This window comes from Orcinus orca, chromosome 8 (genome assembly GCF_937001465.1).
Source record: "Orcinus orca chromosome 8, mOrcOrc1.1, whole genome shotgun sequence".
In the NCBI taxonomy this organism is placed as follows: Eukaryota; Metazoa; Chordata; class Mammalia; order Artiodactyla; family Delphinidae; genus Orcinus; species Orcinus orca.
In genome coordinates this window covers 136139-150269 of record NC_064566.1, presented here as the reverse complement: position 1 = coordinate 150269, position 14131 = coordinate 136139, and the positions used below count along the sequence as shown (strand labels likewise).

The 14131-nt window shown below is 50.9% G+C and overlaps 1 long non-coding RNA gene across 1 annotated transcript; it reads left to right on the top strand.

Moving 5' to 3' along the window:
* The first annotated feature begins 599 nt into the window (after positions 1–599).
* LOC117195943 (uncharacterized) lies at positions 600–4468 on the top strand. Its single transcript, XR_004475881.2, has 2 exons — positions 600–3560; positions 4254–4468. It is a non-coding gene; the product is annotated as an uncharacterized LOC117195943 (long non-coding RNA).
* The last annotated feature ends 9663 nt before the right edge of the window (positions 4469–14131 follow it).

Genomic DNA, 14131 nt, shown 5'->3' with positions numbered 1-14131 from the left:
CACCGTTCCGCCGGCCGTGTCTGCCGGTCGGAATCCATCTGCGCTGGGCCAGCAGCCGCGGGCTGAAACAAGACCCCGCACCCGGGTCCCGCGAGTCCCCTCTGCCTCCTCTCCCGGCGGCCGCCCCCACCCCTCGCTGTCCCTGAAGCCGCGTTCGGTCCCCGCGGCCACCAGGTGGCGCCGCAGGCCCACGCACGGCCGGAGGGCTCGGCGCAGGGCCGCCGGGCGCCTCTTTCCGGGAGCCGGTGGGGCCGGGGTAGGAGGTGAGGGTCTGCTCCTGGCGAGCGGCCGAGGGGGCCAGAGTCGTCCGGACGGCTCGGGTGGTGTCTTCGGAGGGGGCGACACGTTCCCTGGTGCGCCCCGGGGGCCGCCGGCGGGACTGTGGTTGTCGAGAGGGTCCCTGGGGGAGCCCCGTGACCCTCGACCCCTCCAGGCCCCGGTAAGAGGCGGAGAATCCAAGGGAGGGGGGCTGCCCGCGGAGGCGGGGACTGCGGCGAGGCGAGCGGGGCGGGGGGAAGGGGGGGAGACGGGGACCGGGGGTGGGGGCGCGGGGCGCAGGGACTGGGGCGGGGACTCCGGGGCGTGCGGGGCGATGGCCTGGTTGCAGCCTCCGAGCCTCCCATTTCCCCGAAGTGACGGGGCGCGCGGGGGCGGGGGAGCGCGGGAGGCCTGGAGGCAGGGGCTGCGGCCGGAAACGGGAGGGGCGCGGGCACTGGGGACAGATGGGCCCTGCGGTCGGCAGAGCTTTGTGTCTGAGAAATGGTGAAAGTAGAGAGACACGTGGGTGGGTTTGTGGGAGCGCTCCGCTCTGCGCAGAGACCCTGCTGAGGAAGGGGGCGGCGGGGAGAGGGGGCATCGCCTCTGCTGAAGCTTGTGACGCTTCTGGGACAGAGCCCAGATTAGAAAAGCGGCCACGGCTGGGGCCCTGACATTTCCCCTCAGGTCTGAGCCTTGGGGATGAGACCGCCCCAACCTCCCCGGTGGGACGGCAGCCCCTCCAGCTTGCCCGGAACCTTAGATCCCGAGCCTGCAGGCCAGCCGCAGACTTGCCTGCGGAGTGAGGATTCGGGGGACCCTGACTCCCTAGAGTAGGGGCTAGCTGGTGAGGGGAGCGGGGAGATGGGGCGTGGGGGGGGATGTCGTCCTTGGGGCAAAGGTGGTGCCGGTGTGGTGTAGATGCGTCTGGTTCCCTCTGCCCAGGCCTCCTCTCCGGTCTCCAGACCCCCTGTGGGGGACACCTGGAAATTGTTATGAGAAGGGAAGTGTCCTTTCTCTCTGACCCAGGGTCCATGTACTCTAAAACTGTGGTGGGTTCACTTGTCAGCTTGCAAGGTGGGTGAAATCTCAGACCCTTCAATTCTTCACAGAAGAACCCTCGAACCCTGGGTTTTACTGCAATCTCCCCCTCCCCCCAAGCCACCCCTCCCCCCCCCCCCCCCCCGGCCCGGCCTTTGTTCTCTTAACCAATTAGACCTGAGGCTAAGCCCGCCACCAGGGTGCCCCTGCTCAGAAGCCTCACCCATCAGGGTGGGGGCCAGGCCTCCCTGCACACAGCAGCCCTGTGGGAACCCTCCTGGGGCTGCTGGCGGCCGGGGGCTTTTGCCTCCTTAATACCCTACATCGGATTAACTCCACGTTGTATTCTGGCCCCGGTTCCCATTGCACCTACTTTCCACCCCAGATTACCCTTAACCCCGTTAAGTGCAGCAAAATTATACTTTCAGGTCAACGGCAGCATAGAGGCTCTGACGCTGTGACAGCCCAAATTTGAGTATAAATCTTTTCCCGATATCCAGTATTCCAGGAGAAATTACGGTACAAGAATTAACCCTTTCCCGAAGTAATATAAGCCTCAAAGAAATTGAACTAAAATTCTTAAGTTCAAGTCCAAACAAGCTCAAGTACTAGGAAGGAAAACAATCTCAAACAAATCAGTTGGGCTTCCCTGGTTGAGAGCAGAGAGCAGAGGTTGAGAGCCGCCTGCTGATGCACGGGACTCGGGTTTGTGCCCTGGTCCGGGAAGATCCCACATGCCACGGAGCGGCTGGGCCCGTGAGCCATGGCCGCTGAGCCTGCGCGTCCGGAGCCTGTGCTCCGCAACGGGAGAGGCCACAGCAGTGAGAGGCCCGCATACTGCAAAAACAGAAAAAACAAAAAACAAATCAGTTCTGTGTTGCAGTTTCCGATAAACAGGTCACGTGACTTCCCGCCTCCTCTGGGCGAGGCTGTGGCCCCGGGGCTGGAGGCTGGCAGTCAGGAAGGCCGGATGGATTCCAGACACGGGACCCGCCTGAGTTTGCAGTTTCCTGGCAGCAGGAGCTCACAGTCTAGGCTTTTCTTTGACAGTCAAAAAAGGCTGCTTTGTTGTGTCTAGTGGGAGACTTTCCCTTCTTCCCTTCTAGGGTCTTCGGCTTGTGTAATAATTAAATTGACATAAAACAACTTAGCAGCAGAAAAACAAATTTTGTGCATACAGGAGCCCCATAAAAACATGAGACCCAAAGGGCAGCCAGAAAATTGTGGCTTTGATAACTTCCTGAGCCAAGGAGAGGGGTGGGGTCTGGGGTACAGAGGAAGGCCGGCAGCAGGATGTTGGTGCAGAAAGGCTGCTCTGCAGTGTATCTCTTAGCTCGCTTCCTGGTCTCCAGTGTAAATTAGGCAGTTGAGAGGGAGGTAAAGCACTTTTCCTGAATCTGCTGGACTCTGATTGCCTTTAAAGCTCTTCAGGAGACCACCCAAGGCCAGATTAAAGGAGCGCAGGCCCTGCACACACCCTGATCCTTATCAGCAGCCCTGCCCTTGAACCATTGCTATAAAACTCCTCACCAAATCCTCCCCGGCTGGAAAACAGTTCTGAGGGCATGAGCCCACTGTGTCCCTCTACCTGGCAAAGCAATACAGCTATTCTCTTCTACTTCACCCAAAACTCTGTCTTTGAGGTTCAATTCAGCACTGGTGCACAGAGGCCAAGTTTTTGGCATCATTATCACTGTCCCTCTCACCCTCAATCATCAGGCAAAGTTGAGAGAGCTAAAGGGATCCTCAAATGTCTAAATTTGTCAAACCTTCTGGACTCCGTGGGCCTAAGGGCTCACTGGCTGTTCATAGGACCCCCTTTGGGAAACATAAACTCACTCCACAGGAGTCACCGGGAGACAGATGTCTATTGGTATCTGACCTTCTGCTGATCCCTTGTCCCACGCTAGTGCGATCAGCTACTGTAAGTCTCCACTGTCTTATGCTCAAGTGTCTCATCAACACTTTAAAGAAACTTTCCCAGTCCCAATTCAAAGAATCCTGTTGGTCAGTCTGGAGCCTCATGACTGGGTCTTCTGGAAATTTCACCAGAGGAAGACAGCCTTCGATGTTGGTGGAAGTGACCTTACTAAGTGCTCCTGACCACTGACACTGCTGCAAAATTAGAAGGTACTGAGCCTTGGGTACACATCTCACAGCTAAAGAAGGTCCCACCTGACATCTGGTCCTGTGCAGACACTGGGGACCTCAGGATCAAACAGACAAGGAGAAGCGGCGGCTGCCACCCAAGACGCTGGATCAAGGTTTCTAATTAAAACGCAAAACACTTTCTTATTCTTTCCTTTACTCTGGCATTGAAACCAAGTCCCCCTTAAACCGAATTTCTCTGCAGACTTTATAATGAACCTCTCTATCCAAAACTTTACTCCTTTTCTTGTCCCACCCCTTGTTTCCCTCAGGATAGAGGAGTATCAAAGAAAAGGGGGGATTGAAACTAAGCAGGGTCCTGTGGGGCCCTTCCAAGTACAAAAACCCCTCTGTGTCCTCCTGTTTCTTGTTTGTAGAAAAAGGCTTTGGTCTCCCAGGCCCTCCCTGAGTTCCAAAGAGCAGGGACAGGCAGTTACTAATTAAGGAAGTGAGGGAATGCAGAAGCAGAGGAAAAGCAATTAAATGAGAAAAGTAATGACAATAGTTCAGGATAAAACAGAGTCATAGCTTCTCCTCAAGGGATGTGCACGACAGTCTGACAGAATTCTTTGCTCTTCAGGAGCTAAGCCCTTGCCCGCCTCTTGTTTGTGGAATCTGGACATCCCCTCCTCTGCTGCTTTAACCTCTGAGACATAAGCCTCTGCTCAGCCGTGCACATACACACGTTAGTCACTAAAGGAATTCTGCCCACAGCTTGGGGTGTATGTGACAGCCCCCTTTCAAGAAACCCCCATGGTGATAAGGAAATATGAACAAGAAAAATTAACATGTCTTATCTTTCTCTGAAGGAACATCATGACAAGACCAGGTTAATGTCAACCGGAGTCAACTGACCAAGAACAAAGACCTTGGACTGCAGCCTCTCCTGCTTCCTGACCTCACCTCTGCACGCTTCCCCCTTCCCTGGCATGAAAGAAGCCTGAATTAAGATGGTTCTTTCGGATATTAGTTTGCCATCTTCTCAGATTGCTCACTTCTGAATAAAGTCGCTATTCTTCCCCAACACCTTGTCTCTCAACTCACTGGCCTGTTGTGTGAGCTTGGACTCGGTTATAGCTACAGGTGTCACCCTCATCTGTATCTCCCGGGCTTTGCTAAGGGGGTGGCCTTTTAGACGGCTGGCTCCGTCATCAAAGATTCTGACCCACCTATGATGCTGGAGACCCCTGGTCCTCCCTGAGGCCAGTTTCTCTTCTATTCCAAATGTCACCGCAAACTACAATTGACTCCTTAGAAATCTCTATTGACTTCAACTCTTACTGTTACCGAGTCCAATATCATACTGCTTACCACATGACAGGCCAGCACATCAAGACATGAGGTGTTGGGACAAGGCATAGTGACTATTTGGAAAGCCAGCAGATGGAGAAGACGGCGGACTCGTGTCCCAAAGGACCACCTTCCCTGAGTTAGAATTCAGTTTTCTTTTATACTAAAAGGGGAGGGGGTGTGGCTGGCTGTTGCAAACTTCTTCCAGACCTTGGAGGGGATGTGAAAATTCTTCGCTCTTGCAGCACTGTGTAGGTCTGGTCACAATGTTTCTGTAACCCTCCAACAAGACAAGTGTTATTCTCTATTCGGCAACTTTTTATCTCTATATGAATGAAAAATTGTTATGCCTTTAAAGTGCAAACCTGGGAGGCAGAGCCTTGAGGAGGCTCCAGCCTCAAATATTGTGTATATTTCAGGCTACAGGCAACATTCTTTTATTTTTTTAATTTAAAAAAATTAAAAAAAATTTTTTTGGCCATGCTGCTTGTCTTGAGGGATCTTAGTTCCCCAACCAGGGATTGAACCCATGCCCTCGGCAGTGAGGGCGCAGAGTTCTAACCACTGGACCACCAGGGAGTTCCCAAGGCAACATTCACTTAGTGTTTGAGGGGACAGGATGCAGAGCCAGCATGACTAAGAACAGGCGACAGAGCACAAAGGTTAGAGCTAAAGGAATAGATCTGACTCGGAGTCAGGTTTGTTCTTCTCTGTTACCTTATGCCAGAACACCTGTGCCTTGTTTTTAACCATTCTCCAGTTATAACTGTACCTGCCCAGTTAGATACAAATACCTAAATAAATCTTAGCACTTCTGCATCCTCACCTTCTCATGATTATCTAGATCAGGGCTGCCCCCACCAACTAAGAGATCTCTCCAGCAGCACGCATGTTTGCAAGATATTCAAATGACTCCTTATTTCAGACTAGGAGATTTCTTACCACATGTGCTAAAAATCTGGCTGACCCCTGACTTAAACGGGTAAACACAGCCAGCAATTCCTGTGAACAAATCCATGAACAATGTGCCCTAACGGGAATGGTCTGGGTTTATCTCTGTCTGTGACGGTTATCATTCTTCTCGGGCCTTTGGTTGTCCAGATGGCTGGCACACAGCCAGGTAATGCCTCTGAGGTTATGTAACTGTGCCCTTAGCTTTCCACAAACAAAGAGCCCTCATTGGTGACTCCCCTGGGTTCACATTGTAGTTAGGAAGGACCTACCAGGAGGACTTCATGAGTCAGGATTCGTACCTCCCTGGTTAGGAGTAAGTGTAAATGAGGATATGATCAGAAACCTCTCCTTAATGCTTGAAGACATTGCAGAATCTGCTGTTAGGTCAAGAGCTGCCCAACAAGCATCCTTAGAGTCTGGGCAGTGTTGTTCTTGGTAATAGGACAGCCCCTGAGTATCTTCGAGCTGAGGCAGGAGGTGTCTGTGCATGGCCATCACCACCCGCCCACCCAGGTTCACACTCCTGGGGAGGTTGAAACTCAGTTACATAAGATCACTGAGCAAACCGCGTGGCTTGAAAAGGTGACTTCTTCCATGGGTCTTTGATTTATGTGATTTTGATTCGTTTGGGTCTTAGGGACCAAGCTCCAAAGTGCCCTGCAGACACTGGAAATATTCCTGCTTATAATAATCATAGTATCTCCCTGGTGTTCCACGTCCTCTCAAAGGCTTTACATACATGTTCACAGCTGCTGACCACTGAGCAAATGATCTTCCTAAGACTGGACTGTCAAAAAAACAACAAAGAGCATCATTGACTTAAAAACTGTGAATCTGAAATTGTGACCTGTGACTATCACAGAGACTGAGCAAAAACCGTCAGGACCTGTGAATCTGACATGAAGGAGCCACAAACACTGCAAGAACTTCAGAGTGGTGGCTGGGGGTGGTGTTTAAATTTTAGTTACATCTCCCAGCTAAGCTGAGAGTCTGAGCAAAAGGGGGGACTGTTAAAAAGAAACAACAGGCCCCAAATGGAGTCATTTGTGCTAAGCCCCACACCAGCCAACCAAGACTTAACACCCAACCTAACTGCAGTTTCAACCTTCCCCAGGAGAGTGATTTTTAACCAGTCAATTTGGAATTTCCTGGTCAGTCCTAGGAGGAAATATGCTGCTAGACCCCTTCCATTCCCCTTAGGGGGGCAATGTTGCCTAAAATAATGCATTCTTTGCTAATAATTTCCTTTTTTCTTCTCCCTTCCTACCTTTAAAAACCTTTTCTCTCTGCAGCTATAATGGAGTTTCTTTCTATTGCTGGATGTAATGCTGCCTGATTCATGAATCACTTAACAAAGCCAATTAGATCTCAAGTTTACTTTGTTGAATTTTTGTTATTAGCGCCTCATTCCAAACAGCACACAAACACAAACTGAGGAATATTCTACACGATAACTGACGATACTCTTCAAACGTTTCAGGGCAAAAGGCAAGAGTGAAGACTGTTATAGGCTGGAGGAGGCTGGGAGAAATAACGGCTCAATGCAACGTGGGATCATGGAACAGAAAAAGGATGTTAGGCAAAAACCTGGTGACACTTGAATGAGGTCTTCAGTTTAGTCAATAGCATTGTACCAATGTTAACCTCCTGGTTTTGCTCATGGTACCACAGGGAACCTGGCTGAGGAGGTACAGAAGCTCTCTCTGTATAGTCTTGCAATTTTTCCATATGTCTGAAATTTCTTGAAAATACAAAGCCAGGAAAAAGTCAATGTTAGGCTTGTTGAAATAAGTAATAAAGAGGTGGGATAAGGAAGGTAGCATTGTGGCTGCAGCCTGGAGCCAGCCTGCCTCGGTGCCAAAGCCTGCTCTGCTACTGTCCAGCTGTGTGACATTGGGCAGTTTACCTAATGTCTCTGTGCCTCCATTTCTTCTTTTCTAAAATGAGGAAAATAACAGCACTTATCTGATCCGGTTGTTCTGAGGTTTAAATCTATTAATATATGTGAAGCATTTAGAACAGTGCTTGGTGCAGACTTACCACTCTTATGATGAGCAGAACTGTAAACAGGGGTGGACCCCCCGAAGGGCAGCTTAGTGTGTGGGACATTAAGCTACAGCGGTCCTGGGAGGTGATGGAGAGGCACATAGTGGGATGACAAGGGAGCTGAGCCGTGTCGGGGAAGAAGTCCCTACGTCCTGGGACAGAAGAGGAAAGGAAATGAGAGGAAATATTCTTGACGAAACAACGAAGATAAACTTCCCAGAACTGAAGAAAGATGAAGGGCTTCAGCCCACAAAGAGGCAAGATGAGAAATAACCCACACTTAGATATGCTACAGTGAAATTTAAGAGTATCAGAGGGAAGTTTCCAGAAAGGAAAGTTCCACAGAGAAAGAACAGACCGCCTACCTGGGAACAAGAATCATATTGATACCAGATTTCTGAGCAAATCATATAAGAAGATACAGGGTGATATTTTAAAGAACTGAATTTAATCAAAATTTAATATCCAGCCAAATTGTTATTCAAATGTAAGAATATAATAAAGATATTTCCAGAAAGCCTCAGCATGTGCCCCTCCCAAACACCTACACTGATAACATTTTTGGAGCAGGAGCTGAAAAAGAGGAAAAACACACCCAGGAAAATCCATGAGTCATAAAGGAAGCGAGGAGGCCAAATGCCTTTGTGAAGCCTTTTCTTATTTTAGGAACAAACCATCACCAATGAAAAGGCAGGAACAAAGGGCAAAAGTGCAGGATGTGGGCTTCCCTGGTGGCACAGTGGTTAAGAATCCTCCTGCCAATGCAGGGGACACAGGTTCGAGCCTTAGTCTGGGAAGATCGCACATGCTGCGGAGCAACTAAGCCCGTGCGCCACAACTACTGAGCCTGCGCTCTAGAGCCCGCAAGCCACAACTACTGAAGCCTGCACGCCCAGAGCCCGTGCTCTGCAGCAAGAGAAGCCACTGCAATGAGAAGCCCGCACACCGCAATGAAGAGTAGCCCCTGCTCGCTGCAACTAGAGAAAGCCCGCGTGCAGCAACGAAGACCCAACGCAGCCCCAAAAAACAAACAAACAAACAAATAAATAAATAAATAAAGTTTTTTAAAAAGTGCAGGATGTGCAGCCATACAAACCCCACCTAAAATTCTGGGTGGCGCCAACATGACAGGAGGGAAGATAAAGGGCCACAGGAAGGGCCACCAAAGGGCAAAGGTGTCAGGGGCCCGGGTGCTCAGTGCTGGGAGTGGACAGAAGCCAGCAGACACGGCCAGAACGTTCATGTCCGCCACAGCTCTGGGCAAAGTTATAAGAAGAGGGCTTCCCTGGCGGCGCAGTGGTTGAGAGTCCGCCTGCCGATGCAGGGGACGTGGGTTCGTGCCCCGGTCCGGGAAGATCCCACATGCCGCGGAGCAGCTGGGCCCATGAGCAATGGCCGCTGAGCCTGCACGTCCGGAGCCTGTGCTCCGCAATGGGAGAGGCCACAACAGTGAGAGGCCCGCGTACCGCAGGAAAAAAAAAAAGTTATAAGAAGAAAAAAAAATCCACCAAATGACAATCAACAGAAATGAAAAAAGAAACAGAAAAGTAGAGCAAATAGCAAATATGAAAAATATGACAGAAATAAGTCCTAACAGAAGAATTATTATGTGAATTAAAAGACAGAGATCCAAAAAGGGATACAATTTAAGAAAAGACCCAGAAATATGGAGAAATCTCAGTCTCTGAAATTGGATTTCTTTTTCTTTTTTTTTTTTTGATGTGGACCATTTTTAAAGTCTTTATTGAATTTGTTACAATATTGCTTCTGTTTTGTTTTGTTTTGTTTTTTGGCCCCAAGGCATGTGGGATCTTAGCTCCTTGGCCAGGGATCCAGCCCACACCCCCTGCATTGGAAGGTGAAGTCTTAACCACTGGACCAGTAGGGAAGTCCCTGAAATTGTATTTGGGTGATTCCTTGCCAGAATCATCAGGATCCTCTCTGGGGTGAGACACCATCTCAGGCCTGAAATTAGCTCTGAACCCAGAACCGAAAGATAAATAGGCACCCCAAGAGACAAGAAAACTTGCTCGGGGATCGGCAGGAGAAACAGACGACGGAACTCTGGATACTGGAATCTCCAGATGATGAACTAGCTGCGCTTGCTAAGCTCCTGGAGGTGAAAGGTAAACTTAAACATTTTAGCAGGAATGGGAAGCCATAAAAAGTGATATTGCAGATCTGAAAAGGAATTAATTAGAAATCATAGTACTGCAAGATACGGTAACAGAAATTAAGAACTCAGTGGGCGGTTTACAACATGTGGAGCACACCTGGAGAGAACACGCAGTGAGTCCCGGATCTCTCAGAATACTGCTCCCAGGTGAGGCCAACGCTGCTGCTCAAGGACCTCACTTGGAGAAGATGGATGAGAAGAAACCATTCAGACAGTGGAGGGAACCACAGACAGCAGGAAGAGATACTGAGGACGGTGAAAAGCTTTAATCTATGTTTAATTGGAGTTCCAGAAGGAGAGGATGTGGAAGATGGGGGAAAATCAATATCTGAAAATACAATGGATGAGAATTTTCTAAAACTGTTGGAAGACATTAACCCACAGGTGTAAGCAACCCAAGAAGTCTCTACCAGAATAAATAAAAATGAATCCACACCTCTACACATCACAGTAAATCTGTAGCAAACAAAAGGTGTAAACAAAATCATAAACAGCCTGATAAAAACCCAGATTTCCAGGGGCTTCCCTGGTGGCGCAGTGGTTGAGAGTCCGCCTGCCGATGCAGGGGACACGGGTTCGTGCTCCGGTCCGGGAAGATCCCACATGCTGCGGAGGGGCTGGGCTCGTGAGCCATGGCCGCTGAGCCTGCGCGTCCGGAGCCTGTGCTCTGCAACGGGAGAGGCCACGACAGTGAGAGGCCCGCATACCACAAAAAAAAAAAAAAAAAAAAAAAAAAAAACCCCCAGATTTCCTAATAAGGAGTAACAGCTCATTGGTAGCTGACTTCATAGTAACTGCAGAAGCAGAAAACAGTGGATTTGTATCTTCAGCGCTGACCTAAAATTCTTTACCGAGTGAAAACACTCTTCAAGAATGAGGTGAAATAAAGATTTTTCTTGGAAAACAAAAACTGATGGGCTTTGGCCACCAGTAAGCCCCCACTAAAGGGAGCTCTTCACGCTGAAGAGAACGACCTGGACGGACTGGGCATGCAGGAAGGGCTGAGAAGCTGCGAAACCTGCGTGTGGTCAGTGTCAGTAGGTAGTAGTTGCACCAAACAATGACAACATCTTGATTTGTCAGAAAATGAAAAATGAAAGAGCGGGGCAACAGCGGCATAATCAGGAGGGAGGTAAGGGCCTTGTGTCGTTGGGCAGGTAAGAGCACCTAAGGGTCTCAGAGCGATGTCATAATTTATTGTTAACAAGTAAGATAATAGGAAAGGAGTGTTGAGTATCCACACTATCTGATGAAATCATAAAACCGTAAACACCAGCCAAAGTAGAGACATTACTGGCATTAATAAGAGTCTGGCGAAGTTGCGGGATGCAAAGTTCATATCCAAACACTGGTTGTATTTCTTTAGCCAGCAAATGGCCATCAGGCATAACGAAAGGTGTCAAACTTCTTCGGTGGGTGGATCACAGAAGTGGCCCCTAGTCTCCAGACCACCCCGCTCACCCCAACGAGGGTCCTGGATGCAGGGCTGGGAGCCACTGTGGCCACTTTTGCAAACAGCCTTCAACACTTGTCTGGTTAATGAATGGAGGAAGTGACACGACCAGTTCCCAGACCGGCCTCCAGAGCCCCTCACACACCTCTGCTCTCTGTGGGGACCCTGCCGTGGCCCTAAGAACAAGCCCAGCCTGACATCCCGGAAGGTGAGGGCTCCCATAGGAGAGCTGGCATTGTCCCCTCAACGCACAGCTGACAGCAGAAAATGAGGAGCCTGGCCAAGGCCACCCGAGGCGGTCCAGGTCAGCCGAAGCTCCTAGGCTCTTGGGCAAAAGCAAATGCTTATTGGTATATACCACTGAGGTTTTGGGGTTTGTCATTATGCAACCTTATTGTGGCAATAGTTAACTGCTACAATCTAATTGAAACCACAAAGAGACAGCATTACACAACCCCCAGAGCGGCTACCCTTGGGGTCAGGGGCACTCTCAACAGCAGCATTGTCCCTCGTAGCCACAAACGGCAAGCGACACTGCCCATGGACAGGAGAGCAGACAAGCTGTTATACAATGGACACAACACAGATCAGAATAAATGGACTACAGCTGCAACCTCGGCGCGGCTCAAGAATGTAATGTTGAGTGAAGGACTACGGGCACCAAAGAAGACAGCATCGTTTCATTTACATGAGTTCAAAACAGGCAGAAGTAAACCATGGTGTTCAGATTCAACCTCCACTCAATCATGTTCAGTTTAGCCCACACTTGGGGGTTAAACCGCATATGAAAAGCAAGAATGTACACAGCATAATGACCCAGAGAGTAGTGGCCTTCCTGGGGCAGGCATGGCGGGTACCGCAGGGTAGCAGCAGTGCGCTGCTTGTGACTCGGTAGTTTTGTAGGCATTTGCATTTTAGCAACTTGCTAGGCAGAACGTTCATGTTTCATGCATTTTGCTGTGTACTTGTGAAATTTCACAATAAGGAAAGGTTAAAAGTATATGCACCTAACAACACAGACCGAACACATCAGGCACCAGCAAATGGAAACGCTGGGAGCAGTGCACTTGTTAGTAACTGTGTTTCTGAAGTCATCAAAATTCTGCCAGGAAAAGGCCTGGGAAACATGTGAAGGCAAAAGGCTAGGGTCTCCCGTGGGTGGGGGATGAGCTGGGGGCTTGCAGGCGGCTGCCTGGAAGGACGCATTGCTTAGGACAGGCTGCAACAGACAACCCCAAATCCCTAAGTCCTGATCTGACCACACCCCCAGGAGGGGCACGGGGCCGCTGCTTCCCGCGGTCAGGCAGCGACCAGGGGAGGTGCCACCTCCAGGTTGGAGGCACAGGAAGGCCACTCGGGGACTCACACCCTGGCTACGCCTGGACTGGGCGGCACTAAGGAACCCCACATTCACACCTGGTCAGGAAGACCTGGGGGCGCTCCTTCCTGTGTGCGAAATACACTCTCCCCCAGGGGGACCATCCCAAAGTCTCCTCCAGCCCCACGAAGGTCAAAAGTGATGCGAAGGAGGCCTAGCCATGCCTCCTGGCAAGCAGCACGGCTAAAAGGCCAGATCACTGACCCCCAAACCCGCAGTGTCAACTGAGCAGCAGAAAGGCGGTGGACATGGACTTGGGGTCCGAAGTCCTCCGGGTGGCTGTGCTGAGGACCCCGGCCCAGGGTGGATGCACTCCTGGACTAGACCGGCGGGGCACACCACCTGCCGTTCTCCATGGCCTTTGGGTGCTGAGGTGGGCACTGGAGACCCCAAAGCTTTCCCATCCCCTTCTCGCCCACAGAGAGTCGGGGTCCCAGGGTTATTTTAAGTCTCGAGCCAGCACAGTCTCTTCGGGTCCAGGCTGATGATTTTTGGGGGGACAGTATCTCTCTTTCATATGTGTAATCGACTTTTAAAACTTGGACTTAATTTCAGTCAGGTTCAGATGTCAAAGTCATGCCCGGAGCTCCTTTTCCCACAGTTCTCATTTCTGCTGCTTTTCTCTGCATCTTCACCCCCTACTCCTCCCGCCCACCTTCCCCCCGCGCGAGGCAGGTAACCGGGCGTGTCGGGCTGACGTGGACAAGCTGCGCCCTGACTGGAGTATAACTCGAGAGCTTTGTGATTTTATCTTTCACTGCTTCTGGTTGAGAAGCTATCGCTCTTCTAACCCCCCAAGTCCCTGCCCTGGACTTCCTCTATTTCCGTTCATTCCTGCCCACCCGCCAGCCCTTCTCTCTGAGCCCAGAGGCCAGAACACGCAGCCAACAGTGAACAGCATGCAATGGGCCTTTGGCAGCCAGCAGCGGGGGTTCTAGGGCTACAGGGTTCTAGGTTCTTGGTCCGCCTTCCAAATATCACAGGGAGCCAGCTGACCCTCCCTTTCCTCGCTGCTTGTATTAGTCGGGGTTCCCTGGAGAAACAGACCCCCGTATACTTAGATGAGACTTGTCATAAGGAGGGGGACCAGGGCAGCCGCAGGGCCGCCAGGCTGAGGCCAGGGCCCAGTCGGAAGGAGCTTCTGCCCTCTTCCGCCCTCTCCTACTCGGCCCTCGGAGGGGTTGGACAGACGGCCCACACTGTGGAGGGGGTCTGCTTTACTCAGCGCACCTTTCAAAGTGAAGGTCATCCAGGAAGACCCCCGAGACACGCCAGGATAACCTCTGACCCGGCGTCTGGGCCCTGCGCCCCGGCCGGGCTGACACAGGAAATTCACATCACGCTTCTCCACGTGGGTTGGATCTCTCCCGCCTCGGGAACATAGCTTTTC